At 45.7% G+C, this 20,550-nt stretch overlaps 1 protein-coding gene across 8 annotated transcripts in view; it reads right to left on the bottom strand.

Moving 5' to 3' along the window:
* LOC109285286 (uncharacterized) overlaps positions 1-20,550 on the bottom strand; it is a 282,747-nt gene that overhangs the window by 239,706 nt on the left and 22,491 nt on the right. For 7 of the 8 annotated variants that reach the window (XR_009460339.1, XR_009460338.1, XR_009460340.1 and 4 more), the window contains exon 2: positions 16,564-16,619. The gene's annotated coding sequence lies outside the window, so the exon portion shown is untranslated. The remainder of the gene's footprint in view (positions 1-16,563; positions 16,620-20,550) is intronic. The other variant, XM_059723422.1, reaches the window with a different exon arrangement.

The raw sequence follows: 20,550 nt of genomic DNA, 5'->3' as shown, positions 1-20,550 counted from the left end.
TGCACCTAGGGTGCAAAAATATCCAGCACATCTATTGACTGGGGAATGACCCTCAGCAACACAGAAGCAGAAAGGCATCTCAGAGTCATAGCGGACTCCAAGATCAACATGAGTCATCAATGTGATGAAATCATCAGCAAAACTAACTGCACTTCATCATGCATCAGTAGATGCATGATGAATAGACCCAAGGAGGTGATGCTTCCCCTCTATGTGGCACTGGTCAGACCGCAGTTGAAGTATTGCATCCAATTTTGGGTGCCGCACTTCAAGAAGGATGTGGATAACATTGAGAGGGTCCAAAGGAGGGCCACTCATATGGTTAAGGGTTTTCAGGCCAAGCCCTATGAGGGGAGACTGAGGGACCTGGATCTCTTCAGCCTCTGCAAGAAAAGGCTGAGAGATGATCTTGTGCCCACCTACAAATTCCTCAGGGGGACACAGCAAGGGATTGGAGGGTGCCTCTTGAAGTAACAAGGAACAATGGTCACAAACCGACAGAGAAGATTTAGGCTAGATATCAGGAAAAAACTTCTTCACGGTAAGGGTGGCCAGAATTTGGAATAGGCTTCCAGGGGAGGTGGTGCTCTCCTGTACCTTGGGGGTCTTTAAAAGAAGGCTGGATAGGCATCTTCCTGGGGTCATCTGACCCCAGCGCTCTTTCCTGCCTAGGGCAGGGGGTCAAACTCAATGATGTGTTGAGGTTCCTTCTGACCCTAGCGTCTATGAATCTATGATTTGGAAATATTTGGTGATTTGGCCATAGACACAGCTTTATGTTTTTTCTACTTACCTCAAGGTACCAGGCAGCTCATAAGTGCTGAGATTATTGGGCAGATAGAGCGTCCCACAGGAGCATGGGGGGGATCCCCAGTGCACTTCGCAGTGGACCTGGAAGTGGACCAGAAGCACTTCCAGTCCACTTCCGGGTTCACCACAGAGCACACGGGGGACCCCCCGCTGCTCCCTGACTCCATGACTGGTGCTCCTGGATCTGTGGGGACACCCGGGGTCCCCCCGTGGCCAATTGCTGAGCTGGGGGGGGGGGGTTGCAGGGGGGTCCCCCACGTGTTTGGCAGTGGACCCGGAAGTGGACCAGAAGTATTTCCAGTCCACTTCCAGGTCCGCTGCTGACCACACGGGGGGGCCCCCCCATGTTCCTGTGGGATGCTCCATCCACCCCAGCATCTCAGCGTTCATGAGCCACCCCGGTACCTCGAGGTATGTAGAAAAAACGTTTAAAGCTGTGTCTATGGCTGACTCGCTGATTCTCCGAATCCAAATTAAATATGATTCTCCGAATCACTTTGCGCACCCCTAATACCCACATGACAATTTGGCTGATAAAGTATGTAAAAGTCAAGAAAAAAAATCCATTTCCACTGTGAAAACTTTAATCAAAAAATTACTGATTTCAGGACACTATGAATATTATGGTGAGGAAAAAAAATACATTAAAGGGTCTTTTATATTTGAAGCCAATTAGGACAATGGTCACATTTCTGGCATTCGCGTTTTCACTGAAGAAATCTTGTACAGTGTTAATTGCAAAAGCTGATGGGAACCCTTTGTTTCAAGACCTGAATGAAACTGAGCATCAGTAAAGACCACAAGGAAGAATGTCGCTACTGCAATTTATTCTCTATTTCTGTAGCTCCTTTTTGGGGTGGGGAGGGACAACAGCCAAAATCTGCATACTCTCAGGAGCAGTTGAGATGGAGGAGCTCCCATATAACAGGCATGCACTTTTATAAAGCTGATCTGCCTATAAACAATAAAAACCAAACAGGAATAAAACTGCATTTTATGCTGTTATAAATCTGTGTGAGTTAAAAGGAAAACCAATCTGTTATTCCTCAGACAAAGAAAGGCTGTAAAGCTTTACTTAAATAGATCCTTAACCTCATGTGCCGACTAATAATACCTATGACTTTCTGCCACTGAAGGGCTGCTATTGCTACGGTCAAGTCCATGTTCTACGTTATCAGTCATTTCTAGGAACTGAATTGAAGGCTTCTAAAGACTTCACTTTGCCAACAGACGATGCCTGACTGTACTTTTTGCCCCTGCATTGCGCTGTTTTTCATTTTTGGTTAGTATCTGTTTGTGTTATTACACAGTGTCATCTACTTTCCTCTCTCCGACTGACTCTCCACATCTCCCCCCCGCCACCAGCTGACCTTTTGAATGTCCCCCCCACCCTCCACAGTCAACTCTTCCTTTAATGACAAAGGCACATTAAATAGCTCTAGCACCGTGCGTACTATGGCTCATAATTGCAAATGCTGAAATGCCAGGAAGTTAAAAGGACATGCCGCCATTACATATACCTTCAGAGGTCAGCTTTCAAGAGAAATCCAGAGTGTCCTTCCCTTTGCAATTGGAAATTGAAAAGATTTTTTTTAAAAATCCTACTCCAGTTCACATTCCCATTTTCCCAATGGACTGGTTTGGCAGAAATCAACACCAGTGCCTAGCCCCCAGATGCAAGGCCTAGACACCATGGGAAGCTTTTTCCTGGCTCCTGTCTACTTCCCTAAATCATGCCCCAGCATGCAAAATTTCACTTCTGGGTGCTCAGGGGAAACACAAATTGCGACTCTCCGCCATCCTTCTTCAGGACTTTGAAAGTCCAGCATCTGCACAGGGCACTATACAAGCTGACAACAGCAACAACAATTTTTTTTTTCAAATTTTGCTCTCAACATCCAGTGGTTCTCCTCTCCAAATATACGTAACCATGGAAGATGAGGGAGACAAACTGAAATACTAACCAGCCAGTCTGCCTTTCACTGATGTAGACGGTGCTCCTAAAAACAGGTACGGGCACAGGCCCTGTGCCAGGAAAAGCAGCAAGACCCAAAGTTGTATTAAGTCATGGCCCCTGGAGACAGCAATGGCAAACCCCTGATCCTAGTGAAGTCAGCCAGGTTTGCTATTGCCCTCAGTGGGGTAGGTTATCATCTAGAGAAATGTTTTGAGCAAGACGATATTCAGCAGACCAGGGTCCTGCAGAGATGACAATAACTCAGCCATTGTTTTAGAGCACTGGGGACCAACCTTTTTTTGGCAGGCGTGCTGAAATTAAGCCCTCTGCCCTCCACGAGTGCCACTCCCGCCCCCTCGCCCTGACCTGCTGCTCTTTCTGCTCCCTGCCCTGTGTTCCCACCACCCAGTCTGCTGTTTTTTCTGCTCCCTGCCTGCTCTGCTTTCTGCGCCCTGCCCTGTGCTCTCCGCCTGCTCTGCTGCTCTGCTTTCTGCTCCCTGCCCTACTTGCTACTGTGCTCCCTTCCCGATCTGCCATGTGCCACATACAGAGGTTATGCCACTTGTTGCTCTCGTCCACCCAGAGCATCTACAGACACAAATACTCTCCATTTCATTTGGGGTAGGAACCCTGAAGCCACCTCTGATGATTACACTATTAGTGTTTAACCCTGAAATGATTAATGTTATCAACAGGCAGAAGTACACACTCAGGCCTTAATCTGGACAAGTGGTTAACACTCCAGGCCTAGGGGCTGGGACTTTGGGTTTCAGAGCAGATGACTCTCACCAACTTCAATGGATGCAGGATCTGCTGTTTCTGGAGGGGCAGCCTATTAGATGAGTTTATGATCCCATCAAATCCCAGGCGTGCGAGGTATTCAGCCAAGATCATGCTGCGTATGCTACACAAGTTACTCTGGCATTATGTAAGGGCTACTACCCTTTGTGCACTGACAGAGTGAGATGACTGTGCCATCTAGCTGCAGTCGCTGAAACACATCGGTTCGACGTGCTAGGCCAAACCGGCCAGATCATTCAGAGCATTTTAAACAAGCTTTGCTTTCTCCACAAAATGGTAATGCTCACTCCTTCCATGCGGTGCTGAATACTAATGCTTGCCAAAAAGGTTTAGCTTAGCTCGGAGATAAATTATTAGCAAAAAAAAAAAAGACTGATCAAATAGTTAGTTGATCTGAATATTTATTCTGCCTCTGCTCATAGTTGTCTTCCATTACAAGCTAAGTTAGCACGGGGACTTTCGTGCGGCTTGTTTTGCATGTCTCTCTCAGTCTCATGTCTGCTCATTTGAAATCGGCCTTTCAGCATGATACTTTTTTTTTCTCCCGGACCTGCCTACCTAATAGCCCAGCTGTTCTGTTTGCAGTCCCAGCTACCTCCTTCCAATCAGCTGCGGCACTCTTGCATGCATAGCCGCTGATTTTACAAGACACGTGGAAAGCAGGAGGCACCGCTTGTAACTCCGGCAGTAAACAAGGGCTTCCAAATCAAACGCAAAGACCAGGGATTTACTGCACCGACGCTACGGACGGAGAAGCAAGGACAGAGAAACAAATTATTTCATCTGAACTTGGCAAGGGCTTCTCCGTGGCTTTTCAACGAGGATCTCTAAACCGCCTCTCACTCCACGAAGGCTAAATTCAGTGACAAACTAAAATGAGATTAGTGGCTGCGGTAAGGCAGCCTAGTAGCTGTGATCTGAGATATTCTGGGCCACGTCTCATTTCTTCCCCATCTGTGAACAACTGGTGTCCATTGACTGGCACCAACAGGGATTTGGGAGCAAGAAACACATGCAAATAGTGGGTTGTTATCCCCAGTTTACAATGAGACTGAGCAAAAGGGCTGGATCCTCCAAGGGACTTAGGCACTATGAAGCACTGACTACGGCACTTCCATGTGCTCCCAGGACACAACCTCAGGCAATTAAAGAATGAGCAGCAAAAGCAGATGTACCTCCAGGGTTAGATGCGGGGCTTGAGACTCCTGAGCTCTTGAACCTGAATTCTTCCTACGCCCCACTTTAGTCCTGCCATGGATCTGGGCACGAGGACATGCCCATTGTCTCCTTATACAGCAGGTCCATGGAGGACTTGGAACTGCCTTAGCCACAAGCCCTCCCTTTCTTCCTGCGTGCTGCTGGATTCAACTGCAGGAAATAAGGTAACAGGACCTAAATAAGACGCAGTCCATCTGAAAACCCTCACTATTGAGACCATGACATTGTAAAGCCTGCCAGGGCAGTGTAATTCAAGTACTAAATGGCTTAGTTACATGGAGAGATCAGGGTCACGGAATCCCGAATTAAAAGGCTGTCTGCAAAATCAGGCGTTTTCAAATATTCATAATATTGTCAAAAAATCAATAATGCACCTGTCCTAGTCTGTTTTTAAACAGCAGCACTGCAGGGTCACGGACTAATGTATTATGCATTCAGGTTCGGTGTACCTTAGCTATAAGCATCTGGGCACACAAACAAGTCACCACCGGGCAAGGTCTGTTATGAATGTACGACACGTCAGCTAATCTGCAGGTAGCTGCCTGTGTGCACACTCCTATTCTGTGGAAAATGTGAGGCAGCTTAACCCTCAATAAGCACTGCCTATGCTACCTTGCAATTAACTCAGGGTAAGAGCACACAAAATGGTAGTTACCTGTAAAGTTACCTGTAAAGTCAATGCACTTCAGCTGCACGCTCGGGATTACTTCATGATAGCTATCACCTGACATTTGCATTTACCTGGTACATAGAGATCGGTGCAATCCAAACTCACCTAGGTAGAGACATCTGCAAGGCTTTGAAAAGGCAGTTGTTTAATATGGAAACAATCAATGACATTCTGGCTCCATTGAAACCAATGGAGGTGTTGTCATGGACTTCAGAAAAGGGCAACAAAAATGGTTAAGGGGATAGCGCACATACCTTGTGAGGAGAGGCTGAGGGAACTGGGCTCATTGAGTCTGCAGAAGAGAAGACCAAGGGGGGATTGAAGAGCAGCCTTCACCTCCCTGCAGGAGGTTGCAAAGAGGATGGAGCTGGGCTGTTCTCAGTGGGGACAGATGACAAGACAAGGAGCAATGGGCTCAAGCTGCAGCAAGGGAAGTTGAGGTTGGATATTAGGGGAAAATATCTCACTAGGAGGGTGGTGAAGCACTGGAACAGGTCACCCAGATTGGTGGTGGAGTCTCCATCCTTGGAGGTTTTTAAGACCTGGGTGGACAAAGCCTTGGCTGGGATGATGTAGTTGGGGCTGGTCTTGCTTGGAGCAGGAAGTAGGACGAGATATGACCTCCTGAGATGCCTTCAACCCTCATTTTCTAGGATTTTATGATTTGATGACTTTAGCCAAGGTCTCTCTCAAAATGCACACACAGCATCTAAGGGACAGATCCTATGCCACCTCTGAGGCACCCAAGTGGATTTGGATGCCTGTGTGTGATCCTGTTCCACCCTGCACGAGTCCAGGAAAAAACATGAGCACGCCCACTCCTACAACAGGTTATCATGAGGAAAAGGAAACTTAATTATCATTGATATTCTATTTATAATGAACTCTATTAATATACTCTGCATTTACACCTCTGCTTAACCAGTGGTACATCAAGGCCTTTGCTTAGATCCACCAACACAAATGTCCACGCGCATTCTACCCATTTTACACTGAAACGCTGCAGCAGCAGCAGGCTCAGCCCCCAACAACGCCCTTATTAAAGGCAAGACCCATCGTTAGCCACACACTTCTCAACCAGCTAGAGACTCAGAAAAAAGGGTCATGTGCGTCCCAGACAATGCGTTGTATACCGGGCTGCTTGATCACCACAACATGCATCAATACGCCGCTGGACAGCCCTGTATCTGCTGCACGTTGCTGTTTAATGTGCGCCACTTCACAACTTCCCGTTTGCCACAAACACCCAGGAATATAGTGGGGAAAAATAGGCAACAGCTGCCGGATGCTAAATATTGTTCATGCTCGATTGCTGTAATGGCAGATCCCAGGCACAGCAAGGCAGTTGGATGCTTGTTGCCATCATTAATACTGAAGAAGTTTATCATCCATTCTCCAAGTTCCCCTTCTCATTTGTTCTTATGCTCTCTCACTATACTGCTGTTCAGCACTCGCTTATTATTTGCATTAACAGTACAATGCTTCCCAAAATTAAATTCATTTCTAATTTTACTGTCCTCGTTTCATGCATCTTTTATTGCTTTTATAGCTCTGCTTGGGCTGGATTTTGGCTTGTTTGTGTCATTGGAAGGGTTTTACAGTATCTCGAGAGCACTCTTGTTTTTCATTTCCTTCCTCATTAATAGATACATAATCGCCACCAGACAGTGCTCCAAGCCCTTTGTTTTACAAGCCCAAATTCAAAAAGGATCCATATCTGCTTCTTGGCACCCAAGCTTGATCTCGGGTCTCACAGTGGCTGGATGGACTTGGCAAACAACACGAGACCATCTGTCCTGCTGTTCCTTCCCCTCTCCCATAGACGAGGCAGAGGGCCCCGACTCCGTTTTTCACCAAATCTGGATCCATGTTGTTTTAAAACTTTTTTTTTTTCTGAACAGGTGGGCGATATGGAGCTCAGTTTAGAAGACCCTTCACATTAAACTCTCAGGGAATATTATAGCTTTAAACTTTAAAAAAGGCTTTGATTCAAGCTGTATTTTGCTGTGTGCTGTAGTTCATTCTACCACCCAAGCTCCGGACCAAGCTGTGTTCACAGCTGAGCAGGCAATCCCCCAAATGGCCAAACTTTAGATTTTGCTCTGCTCTTCCATGCTGTGTTGCCAAAGCAAACTCTTCTTCCCTCTTAAACAAAGAGAAAGAGTCACAGAGAAAGCAATGCGTGAAAGTGTAAATGCTAGGTATAAAGTCCCATTTAAGCAGCTGCTTTTATACTCCCAGGCTTGGGATGCAGCTCAGCCAGAGAGGGTGGATCACCCGGGGAAATGCAGGACCAGATTTTCAGAAGTGCTCAACACCTGGTTTCAGGAAATTTACACTTGAATCAGCTTTACGTGCTTAGAAAAAATAAATCTGTGGTACATCAGTTCAAGGGGTAGCTATGGGCAGACTCCCAGCAGTGCTTGGCCTCCAATACACAAACCTCTTTTGAACACCTGGCTATTTATTCTGGGTCCTCCGTGAGACCCAAGCTCTTCTCCAAACCTACTTGTTGACTCTTGATCAGCACCCAAAGGCCTTGTTCTCAGGAGGGGAAGAGACCCAACCCTGAGCCCTACCACGACCTCTCCATTCAATAATAGGCAAATTTATTGATACACAGTAATAACAAAAAGAAGCAATAATAACAATCAAGCAATTCTATACATCTACCAGATCCTAGGGCTGTCATCAGAGTCGAAGTACATCTGGCCGGGATGCAGTCTTTACTCCGAGGCTGTCTCTTATGTGTCATATGGTCTTTCCAGGCCTTCTTTTAATTTGGTCTGCTTCCCCAAAACTGGGACTCAGGCCCCCCTGCTCTGGGGCCTTGTTAATTGGTGCCACTTAACTCATGTTAAGTGGTGCCAGTCACAGGGCTCAAGTGCCTATATACTAATGCTAGGAGCATGGGGAGCAAGCAGAATGAACTAGCGCTCCTGCTTGCAGAAAACACCTATGACTTAGTAGGGCTAACAGAAAACTGGTGGGATTCGTCCCACGACTGGGCGGTACGTATTGAGGGCTATAGGCTGTACAGAAAGGACAGGGTGGGGAAGAAAGGGGGAGGGGTTGCGCTCTATGTCAAGGAGCAATATACATCAACCCTCATCAAGATGGAATCAAAGAAGGAGAAAGTAGAAGGATTGTGGGTTAGGTTACATGGGGGGCAAGGAGAAAGGGATTTGGTGGTAGGGGTCTGCTACAGACCCCCAAACCAAGGGGAAGAGCTAGATTTGGGGCTCCTGAGGCAGCTCTTGGAGACCATAAGAACTAAGGAGGCGGTAGTCATGGGGGACCTAAACTACCCAGACATCTGCTGGGAGACACAGACAGCAAAGTCCCACCGTTCACACACATTTCTATCCTGCGTACAGGAACTCCACCTGATGCAGGAGGTACACGATCCCAATAGGGGGAATGCCTTGCTGGACCTGGTATTGGCAACGGGGGATGACATGGTAGGGGGCCTACAGATCGGTGGTCACCTGAGGAACAGTGATCACCAATTAATAGAATTCATCATAAGACGTTGAGTGGGTAAGGTAACTAGTAGGGTGAAAGTGCTAGACTTTAGGAAAACTGATTTCAGTGAACTCAGATGATTAGTCAAGGACGCACTGCAGAGTAGGAGTTTTAAAGAGATGGGAGCCCAGGAAGGGTGGCTGTGCCTTAAGGAAATGATCCTTCGGGCACAAAGGGAGACGATCCCGATGCGAGGAAAAAGAGGAAAAGGGGCCAGAAAGCTTCCCTGGCTGACCAGAGAAATCCAGAGCAGCCTACAGGCTAAAAGGGGAGCATATAAAAAGTGGAAACAGGGAGAGATCACCAAAGATGAATATACCTCCTTTGCTCATGCTTGTAGGGAGGCAGTTAGAGAGGCCAAAGCTACCATGGAGCTGAGGATGGCATCCCAAGTTAAGCATAACAAGAAATTGTTTTTTAGATATATAGGGAGTAAAAGGAAGGCCCAGGGAGGAATAGGACCGCTGCTAAATGGGCAGAAGCAATTGGTGACGAACAGGGGGGACAAGGCTGAACTCCTCAACGAGTTCTTTGCCTCAGTGTTCCTAAGCGAGGGGCAGGACAAGTCTCTCACTGGGGTTGTAGAGAGGCAGCAGCAAGGCACCAGACTACCATGCATAGACCCTGAGATGGTGCAGAGTCACTTAGAGGAACTGGATGCCTTTAAGTCGTCAGGCCCGGATGAGCGCCATCCGAGGATGCTGAAGGCACTGGCCGACATCATTGCAGAGCCACTGGCGGGAATATTTGAAAACTCATGGCACGTGGGCCAGGTCCCGGAAGACTGGAAAAGGGCCAATGTGGTCCCCATTTTCAAGAAGGGGAGGAAGGAGGACCTAGGCAACTATAGGCCAGTCAGTCTCACCTCCATCCTTGGCAAAGTCTTTGAAAAAATTATCAAGGCTCACATTTGTGAGAGCCCGGCAGGGCAAATTATGCTGAGGGGAAACCAGCACGGGTTTGGAGCAGGCAGATCGTTCCTGACTAATCTGGTCTCTTCTTATGACCAGGTTACGAAATGCCTGGACACAGGAGGAGGGGTGGATGTCATGTACTTAGACTTCAGGAAGGCCTTCGATACGGTATCCCACCCCATACTGGTGAACAAGTTAAGAGGCTGTGACTTGGATGACTACACGGTCCGGTGGGTGGCAAATTGGCTAGAGGGTCGCACCCAAAGAGTCGTAGTGGATGGGTCGGTCTCGACCTGGAAGGGTGTGGGCAGTGGGGTCCCGCAGGGCTCGGTCCTGGGACCGATACTCTTCAGTGTCTTCATCAGTGACTTGGACGAGGGAGTGAAATGTACTCTGTCCAAGTTTGTGGATGACACAAAGCTATGGGGAGAAGTGGACACGCCGGAGGGCAGGGAACAACTACAAGCAGACCTGGACAGGTTGGACAAGTGGGCAGAAAACAACAGAATGCAGTTCAACAAGGAGAAATGCAAAGTGCTGCACCTAGGGAGGAAAAATGTCCAGCACACCTACAGCCTAGGGAATGACCTGCTGGGTGGCACAGAGGTGGAAAGGGATCTTGGAGTCCTAGTGGACTCCAAGATGAACATGAGCCGGCAGTGTGACGAAGCCATCAGAAAAGCTAATGGCACTTTATCGTGCATCAGCAGATGCATGACGAATAGGTCCAAGGAGGTGATACTTCCCCTCTATCGGGCACTGGTCAGACCGAAGTTGGAGTACTGTGTTCAGTTTTGGGTGCCACACTTCAAGAGGGATGTGGATAACCTGGAGAGGGTCCAGAGAAGGGCCACTCATATGGTTAAGGGCTTGCAGGCCAAGCCCTATGAGGAGAGACTGGGGCACCTGGACCTTTTCAGCCTCCTCAAAAGAAGGTTGAGAGGCGACCTTGTGGCTGCCTATAAGTTCATCACGGGGGCACAGAAGGGAATTGGTGAGGTTTTATTCACCAAGGCGCCCCCAGGGGTTACAAGAAACAATGGCCACAAGCTAGCAGAGAGCAGATTTAGATTGGACATTAGGAGGAATTTCTTCACAGTTCGAGTGGCCAAGGTCTGGAACGGGCTCCCAAGGGAGGTGGTGCTCTCCCCTGCCCTGGGGGTCTTCAAGAGGAGGTTAGATAGGCATCTGGCTGGGGTCATCTAGACCCAGCACTCTTTCCTGCCTATGCAGGGGGTCAGACTCGATGATATATTGAGGTCCCTTTCGACCCTAGAATCTATGTTATGGGCAGCATAGTATATATTCCCAGTTTCCAGACTGTTTTTCCAGACTATGTGTCCTTTCTAGCCTTGCTGTATTAGGCAGCCTGTGTGCTTCCAGGGCTTTGAGAAACTTAGTGTGTGAGACCCACGCTTCTTACAAGTCAATTAACTCCTGCTGCCCATTTTGAACCATCCTAATGTACATATCTATACCTATAAGCCAATTCCCAAAAGCAAACCTTTAAATACCATTTCTAAAACAACACTACCCTGACCTCAACTAAGCTCTTTTCCCCTCCCTCTGTCATCGCCAGTGGTAGCTACCAGTATTGCTTACAAATCCTGAGGCCCCAAAGTCAATGGGAGTGAAGCATCTAAATCCCTTGGGCCTGATATCTTTGAAGATATCAGCCAGTGTCACCTTTTCCTGTGCGGTCCCTGTGTCCAGACTGTACTCCACTCTCTGTTGGCCAGGCCATCACTCATGCCTCTGTCATAGTGCAGATTACCACTCCAATGCTAGGTCTGACTATGCGCTGTCTCCTAGTCCCCAGGCTGCTAGAGGCAGAGTCACTGGACCACGAAATCCAGAGTAAGCTGCAAGCCGATCCCAAAACTGGGATGGCAGCTCGCTGGGTCCTGGGCTGCCGTAGCTCTGCTCTTGAGCTACCTATTTCAACCATGGCTTCTATGACTGCACTTCACCCTAGTCCAGGCTTCTTCCTACCACCCACACTGCCCAAAGGCTGCCCTCACAGATGAGACCCACCCACCAATGGCTCCTGGTCTCTCTTCTCCAAAAGGTAGGGGTTGGATCAGATGACCCTTGAGGTCACTTTTAACCCTTTGATTCTATGACAAGAGGCAAGTCCTGCTCTTCTAAGGTCTCACCTTCCTTCCCTTGTTAGGAAAAGACAGCAGACCTCCCATCTTCCTTGTTCTTGCATGGTAGCAAACCAACTGTTTCATCACTTCTTTCCTCCATTTCCAGAGTGGAATACAGTTCAGCATACACCTCTAGGCCATACAAATATGAGAAGGCCTTGTTGATAGAAAAGACTTGTGCTCAGCCATGAGATGGCCAGTTATCCTCTTATATGCCCTTTTGAAAGCCCACAACTTTCATGTTTCTGGCCAAACAATCTTATACAGGTTTCCCCCATTTTATGTGGTATGTGCAATCCTGGAAAATGACACATAAGAGCAAATTTGCACATACAGAACCCGCATAAGGCAAGGGAAGCCTGTATTCAATAAAACAGGATACAATTCTTCTCATATAGGTTACATCACTAACAACATCCAGGCTGTCTTGGTGCTGGACCTGTTTTCCTATATCTAAATTAGATAGTGAACTCAGTGGGCCAGAGGCCATATCTCATTCTGTGTCTGTACACGAATGATACATTGGGGACGTTCATAGACAAATGGTAAAAAATTAAAATTGCTTCTGGAGCCACGCAGGACAAATAATGCTTCATGTCGCAACTCCCCCCACCCCCACCTCATTACTGCTGATTAAAGAGTGTTTACAAGATTAAATCACTTTTTAAGATGGTTTTAATTACTATAGTCTCCTCTGCTATCATAGCAACGGCAAGGAAATTAACCTTAACTTCCATTATGCTTGCTGACTTTCAGCTTGGCATGTATAACTCAAGACACGTTCAACGTCTAGCAATAATATGCCCCACGATAGGGGAATGAAGGCTAAGCCAAACAGAAACAAAACCCAACAGGTTAAGATGTTGTTGTTTCTTTTGAATGATTAAAAAATTGCAGGCACAAAACTCAGCCATGAAACTGCTATGGTGGCTATGGCATCTTCATCGACTTCCATTCAGGTTGCCATTTTGATGAACTGAAGCCCTCTTGATCTACAGCACCAAGTCCTGATCCAAAAAGATAAACCAGGTGGAAGGACAACATCAGGACAGCTTGAGCTGTTGGTTCTCAGCTAGCAACCACTACAGTAACAAGCAGCTGTCCCTCATCCATTGGGAGCGGAAATGAGACAACCAACCCCTTTCACACATGGTCATTGCAGACTTGCACCAGTTTCTAACTAGCAAACGATGACTACAAGGCTCCCTCCATGAATAACCCCATGAGCTATCAGGACTCTAGAAATACTGTCCTCTCCAAAGCTATTACTAGCACTCTTTCTGCCAGTTCTTTCGACACAACATGTTTTTAAAGTGTTTGCCATAAGCCGGTGGTTTGTGGATTCTATAAAATTAGGTGATCTTAAAAAGTACAAAATAAAAAAAAAACCCCAAAAAACCCACCAAGGCCATTGAAGAAAGGTAAGTGCTGGCTGCAAGCTAATAAATTATAATATTTTTACTGTAAACGATTTAGTTATGCTTGAGCTGCATCTACATTCCTATCAAGGATTTTGCACAGCCTCCGAGGCTCTGACTTGCTGCAAGCCATAACCTTAATTTTGTCTAATACCATAGTTCATGTTTACTATGCATATACTAAATTCCCTTTCTTTAGCCTGGCAGATTCATAGCATGCTTGTTTTTTTCTGAGATCTAAGGAGCCAGCTGCACTGATCAATGCATTGCTGTGGAACACAGGGAGGTGACAACAAGGGCAAATCTGACCCAAGATGCATAAGTATCATCAAGGGTAGCACTGGGCATATTTTAAAACCCTCCCTTTTCTAACAACCAATTTCATACAAGAAAACCAAATTGTTACTATCATCATCATCATCATCATCATTATCAAGGGTGATAGGCCTTGATCTCCCAGTACTCAGCTTCTTTCCCTCTGCTAATTGTCTGCTACTCCTGAGAAGAGCCCTCACTTCCCCACCTCTGCTGTTTTGCACTATACTGTGCCTGTTTCCTGTGATCAGGGACCTAAGGAAGAATGTCTTGAATTCAAAAGCTTGTCTAACTTTCTCCCAGCTACATAATTAGTCCAATAAAAGATACCACCATAGGAAATCCTTGCCTCTAGTGTAATTTCTGGACCGTCATGGCTACAACATCACTCTTACACTATCTTAACTCCCCTGAGATACATTTCTACCAGCTAAGGATATAACTTTACAAAACCTTCCAAAGATCTAGATCACCTTGTTGACACTGGATTTATGATACAGATACCTTGTTCCAGGCAGACACAAACCCTCAGACTGACCACAACCTCTCCATTGAATAATAACTGAATTTTATTGATACACAATGATATCAGATAAGAATAATGCAAACAATTCTATATCTACCAGTCCCAGTGTTCACAGAGTGAAGGTACGTCTAGCCAGTATGAAAGCTTCTCTTTGAGGTTCTCTTTTGAATGTCAGATATCAGCAGCCTGGAGGTTGGAGGTCAAGGCCCATCTGACCCTACCCCTGCAGTGTGGGGGGTGAGATGGACTGGTAGTATGCCTTCTGTCCATGGTGGCCTTGGGTTCCCCTCTCAGGGACCTTTTGCTGCTCTGAAAGCCCTCCTTTTGTATCTTTTTCCCTTTCTGATGACTCTTCATCTCTGGGTACCATAGATTGGTCTCCCTGTGGTCGTCATACTGTCCACATTCTGTCCTCTCAGCATATTCCTTTGTTTCACAAACCCATCACATGCACACATCCTAATTAGGGCTTTCTCAGCCTTCTCCTAATTTCGTCTGCTCCCCAAAACTGGAAATCCCAAGGGCTCTGCAGTTGGGCACTGTGTCCATTATCTCTGTTATGGAACAATGTGGTACATGTCTTCAATTTCCAAGCCTGTGTGTCTGCTTTCTGCCTGTGTCAGACACAATGGGCCTTGAAGTGTGCCTTTAGAAATCAATTAACCCCTGCCATTTCCCTGGACCATTGTTCTGATGCATATTTACTTTACCTACAAACCAATTCCCCAAAGCAAACCTCTGAATATCATTTTCTAGCCTTCACACCTGAAATATAAAGCTAGGATCCTAAAAGAATTCTCACGCTGCAGCACAGATCCTAACCTGCTGTATCAACCGATCCTTGTCGCTTTGCATCACAAACACTTCCTTTCCCCTTCTTCCAAACTTCCTCAATCCAGGAGTGCTGGAAACCGCAAGCTTTAATTCTCAGGTTATAAAGTGCCTCGGTGCAAGAGACCTAAAGAAGCCATCCTTGCTGATAAGGTTTCTTGGAAGATTTACAGGTTTAAAACAATATTATATGGGGAGGCACAGAATTCAAGAAGTTATATTTCTTCTTCTTGTTACAGTGAATATGAGCATGCCAAATAAAAGGGATGTGTTATCCTCTGCTTTATCATAACACAATGTGTCTGTATTCTCATAAGGTCACTGCTATTAACATTGATGATCACGATTTCCAGTGGCAAAACAGCGGTATGTACATTCAAGTGTGAGCATGCGCGCGCGCACACACACAGAACTTAGATATAGTTTTTCCTAAGCTATCACAGGATCTAGCTGCTGAGAAAATAACAGGTGTAAGGGATGGCAGTTCTGTATGAATAGCTTTTCTATAGCAATTTAGTGGTCAGTTGCCATTCAGAGGCCCTTTATTCACCTCAGACAAAGCAATAGCCCTCTTGCTGTGTGGGGACCTCATGAAAGTCAGGTCCCTGTCTCGAGCATGGGATCCTAAGAACTCTAGACAACTCCCTAACGTTACTGTTGGCTCCCTCTATATAATGATGCATCCGGCATTGCTATGTCCAGCACAGACCTGACCTCATGGCTCTGAGAGGAGCAGAATAAGCACCCCCTTTGTGTAGAGAAGACCTTTCCGCCTTGAGGCTAGGCTCAATCCCAGTTCTGTTAAATGGAGCAGGAGTGACTCCTCATTGCCACAAACCTTGTCTAGTTACTTACCTCACTGAAATATTTTGATTCATTCTTATTTTACAGCCATTTTATACTCAGGTGATCAACGTGTACAGAAGAATTAGTCTCCCTAAGTTTTGTTGTGTAGAAGGCTTCTGGGTGCCTTCTCACTGGGAACTGCAGATTTGTTACAATAAGTCATTATTCTTTACAATACTTTAAAAATGTAACATTTTAGTCTGAAGCCGTTTGCCCAACACATCCATGCCCCAGGTGGCCATGCTGAACCCACCACTCTGCAAGGTTTTTTCTGCTTGTGAAATGCAGGTTAAAACAGCAGAGAGTCGGTGACCTCAGAGCCATGTGGCTTGTTATAGTCCTGGGGAGAACATGCTGTTTTATAATGTCACATGGAGACAACCCTGGGTCGACCTGGAACCACAAGTCTGACCCTCCCCTAGGGGCTGAGATTGTTCCAGATGCAAGCACTGCAAGTGCATCTCTAGTTTTGAGCCATTTGTTCATATCATAATTGCTCTTGCTACGAGGAGCTAAACTCCATTCTTGTATCAAAAGACTCAATGGCACATTTATATAGAGAGCAAAATGCAGCCTTCTTACCTCAATGGTGTCTTGTACAATTGGTCCAAAATCTCACTGAAAGCCTCCAGGCACTGCTGGACAAGAAACAGAGACTTAACAAGAACAAGAAACACTACCAAGAAACAGAGACTTTAAGGTGTGTATCCCCCTTTGAAACCAAAAAAAAGCACCTGCAACTTGACAACACAGGTCCAAGGGAAAAAGGCTGATAGGTTCCAGGTTTTCCTCTCTCCCCAAAGCAAACTTACAAACACTGGGTGCATCTACATGTGCATTTTACTGCACAGTAGACTAATTTACTGTGCAGTAAAGCGTCACTGTCTTCATGTGTGTGGCAATTAAGACAGTGTAAACTTATTTACTGAGCCACTGGATAGTCTCATCAGACATTAGTACTATCCAGTGGCACAGTAAATTACTGTGCTTAAATGCACATGTAGACACTATGCCCAGGAGTACATTACTATGCAATAATTTGCTGTGCAGTATATTCAGTCGCATTAATTGCACATGTAGACATGCTCACTGAGGCCTGCTTCTGATGCTTCACACAAATGTAAGAGGTTCTGTGGAGTAATGGATGCTGTTGATCTGATGCAAGGTGGACAATCCATGCTCTCCAACATAACTGGAACAAATACTGATCAAGAATCAGCTTGTGAAAGCGATATAGAAGAATCAAAACAAACTGAAGATGTGAGACACCCGCTGTATGACTATCCTGCAGCACACAAATGTCTGAAGTCATGCAGGAGATTCCTCACCAGCACCCAACCTCTTGGTGCCACACCCAAGGACACATGACTACAGATGTGGAATGAGAAGCTGAAAAAAATACCCAACAGTGAAAAAATGGACATTCCAGCGCCCAAGTCTTTACTACTAGGGGCTTATGAACTGTGGCAAAGGTGGTGATGTCTCAACCACCTATATGATGGACTCAGACTTTTCAAGGAACTAATGAAGAACTGGGGCTATGCCATTGGTTCAACCACCTATGACTGTGGCACAGAGCCTCAGACTAGGCAACACCTGCTGCAATGCCCAGTGCTTGAAGGCACATGTACACTGAAAGATCTTGCAAAGTACAATAAATGAGTGCAAGCATGTGTAACAAAATAGTCAAATGTGGCATAGAGACATGAGAAGAAGAACTCGTCAAAACCAACTTACAAGCCCAGTGCATAAAAGGAAGATTGGATCCTAAATCAATCCTCTTGAGGCTACAGAATTGGGTTGTAAATCACATTAGAACAAGCTCTTTCAGACAATTTTCTGATAAACTGGCAATATCAAGAAGATGTCTTCCTTCACAATATTTTAATACAGAGACTTCTGACAGACCCGGGAATGAGAGAATTGCACAAAAACAAAAAAAGGAGGCTAAAAGCCATTGAACTTGAAAAAGAGTCTGAGTTTGGATTTGGGTCAACTCTTATTTAATTTATGTCTTCTCAAAAACCAGTCTCCACACTACAAATGTTGCTCTGAAAGGAGGCATTTACTCATTGTGATGAAACTAGCAATGCTCCCCACGATTTCAGTATTCAAGCTTTGTGCCATTATTGAGATTTAAGGAGCTTTTAGATTTTTAAGCCAACAGAGCAGATAAAAGTTATTAATTGCCAACAATAAAGATACATGGAGAAGAGCTGTGCAGCCTATTCCTTTACTGAAAAGTTAAGACTATTGCATTTCTTTTTTTTTTACATATTACAGATAAAGGACCACATCTCATTCTACCTATTAGGTATCTAAGTGGCACTTAAATATCTAAGTGTCAAAGTGCAATCTTATTATACCCCGCTCAAGTGTTGGAAAGACAGTTCATTCATCTATTTTGGTCCCTCTTAGCCTTAAGACTAAGCTGCAATAAGCAGCGAAGGGGAGGATGACCTACACACCTTTTTGCATTAAGTTTTTCAGGGATTGAGCAGGGTGGAATAGGATTGTGTCTAGATATTTAGATGTTTAACGGGTATGTTGCCTACATAGAACTTTGCTGCTGTTTTCCAGTGAAAGTCATAGGAGAAATTTGCACTGGTATTTAGGCCTATCCTATGCCAGTTCTCTAGCCAAGCCCAAGGACCTTGGCCACAGTCCATGCCGATAAGCTCCCAAACTCAGAGCTCAGAGAATATGCAGAGCTCTGGCAAGGCTGTGCCCACACTCCTGTGGTGATAGAAGTTAGAATTTAGAGATGCTCCCTAACAGGAGACTGAGGGGTCGGGAATCAGGAGATGACCCCTCAGTTAAGTAGCTGTGAGTCAGTTAGAGAGACAGACAAACAGTCTGGAGAAGTAGCATGTTGCTCCAAGATTAACGTGTGCTCTTCTCATTATCCCTGCATTTATTGATCCCAGTGCTCACTACAAGACCAGTGAGCTTAGAGAGCTCACAATGCATGAGCTGCATGGCCAAACATGTTCAGACGCCCCGTTGCCTTGACCCTGGATCTGCCCATGTCTGCATTCCATTTCCTGTCTGCATCAGTCTGCTTGATACTTGTCTCTGTCTGTGTGTATAAGGCAAGAAGGCAAAGCAGATAGGGAGGGACAGCTTTTGTAGTTCAAGATACTTGACAGAGACCCCCAAAGTCACTGCAGGAAGATAACAGCCCCTTTCCAAGGGGGCTTTTGGTCTTGAATATTACATTCAATCTCTGCTCTATCATTGAAGCAGAGAACAGTTCAACATCCAAATTGGGGGCAAGAGGGCCCTTTCAAGCTTATACCCTCATTGTTCCCGTTGTTGTTGATATAATTGTTTTTGCTCTATGCTAATTCTTTGCTTTTCTAAAAAAGCCATGGCAGCCACTCACTTAAGTAACCAGAGTGCAAACCATGTAAGCTATCAGGACTTACAATAGAGACGATATCTTTTATTAGACCAACAAGATTTTTGCAAGATTAATTCTTTTGTTTTTGCAAAAACATTTCTGCAAATGTTTTTTTTTTTGCAAAAATCTTGTTGGTCTAATAGAAGATACCATCTCTACTATGAGTCGTGATTGCCTTTTCCTCTAGACCAATACGGCTGCAGGAAACATGTATAAAGTGTGAAATGACCATTCTCACAGGCTGGGAAATCCCTCCCAGCACTTCTCCTTGTTTAAACTATGGAAGGCTCTGGGCTGACACGGAAACGTGTTCTCAGCCACCGAATGAAATGTCACCATTAGATGACAAACTGTTCTCCCTCCGGTAGCTTTTATTCATAGAATCATAGACAATGAGGATTGGAAGGGACCTCAGGAGGTCACATCTAGTCCATCTCCCTGCTCAAAGGAGGACTAGATCATCCCAGTCAAGGCTTTGTCTAGTAAAGTTTAAAAACCTCCAAGGATGGAGAGTCCACAGCCTCCCTGAGTAACCTGTTCCAGCATTTTACTACCCTTCTGGTGAGAAAGTTTTTCCTAATATCTAACTTAAACTTCCCTTGCTGCAACTTGAGACCATTGCTCTTTGTCCTGTCATCTGCCCCCACTGAGACCAGCCCAGCTCCATCCTCTTTGCAGCCCCCCTGCAGGGAGGTGAAGGCTGCTATTCAATCCCCCTCGGTCTTCTCTTCTGCAGACTAAATCAGCCCAGTTCCCTCAGCCTTTCCTCACAAGTCATGTCCCCTAACCCCCTAATTACTTTCACTGCCCTCCGCTGGACTCTCTCCAATTTGTCCACATCCTTTCTGTAGTAAGGAGGCCAAAACTGGACACAGGACTCCAGATGTGGCCTCACCTGTACTGAATAGAGTGAAAAAAATCACGTCCCTTGATCATAATTTATTGTTTGCACTAAAAGGGAAGATTTTCTAACGCCTCTATTTATGTCATCTTTATAATGACTCTTTATTCAAAACCAGCAACGTTGCCTGTTCCTGTTTCACTCCCTTCCGGTGCTGTACTTAGCTGTCTCCAAAGATAGTTTCATAGAGCAGACATTATTTAATTAAAAATTAGGCTTGTCGCATTTTAGCAGGGCTTAATGGATTTTTTTTTTTTCTTCTGTA

Source organism: Alligator mississippiensis, chromosome 2, assembly GCF_030867095.1.
Source record: "Alligator mississippiensis isolate rAllMis1 chromosome 2, rAllMis1, whole genome shotgun sequence".
NCBI classification, from domain to species: Eukaryota; Metazoa; Chordata; order Crocodylia; family Alligatoridae; genus Alligator; species Alligator mississippiensis.
Note: the sequence above shows the minus strand (reverse complement) of the source record. Positions and strands in the feature narration are given on the sequence as shown.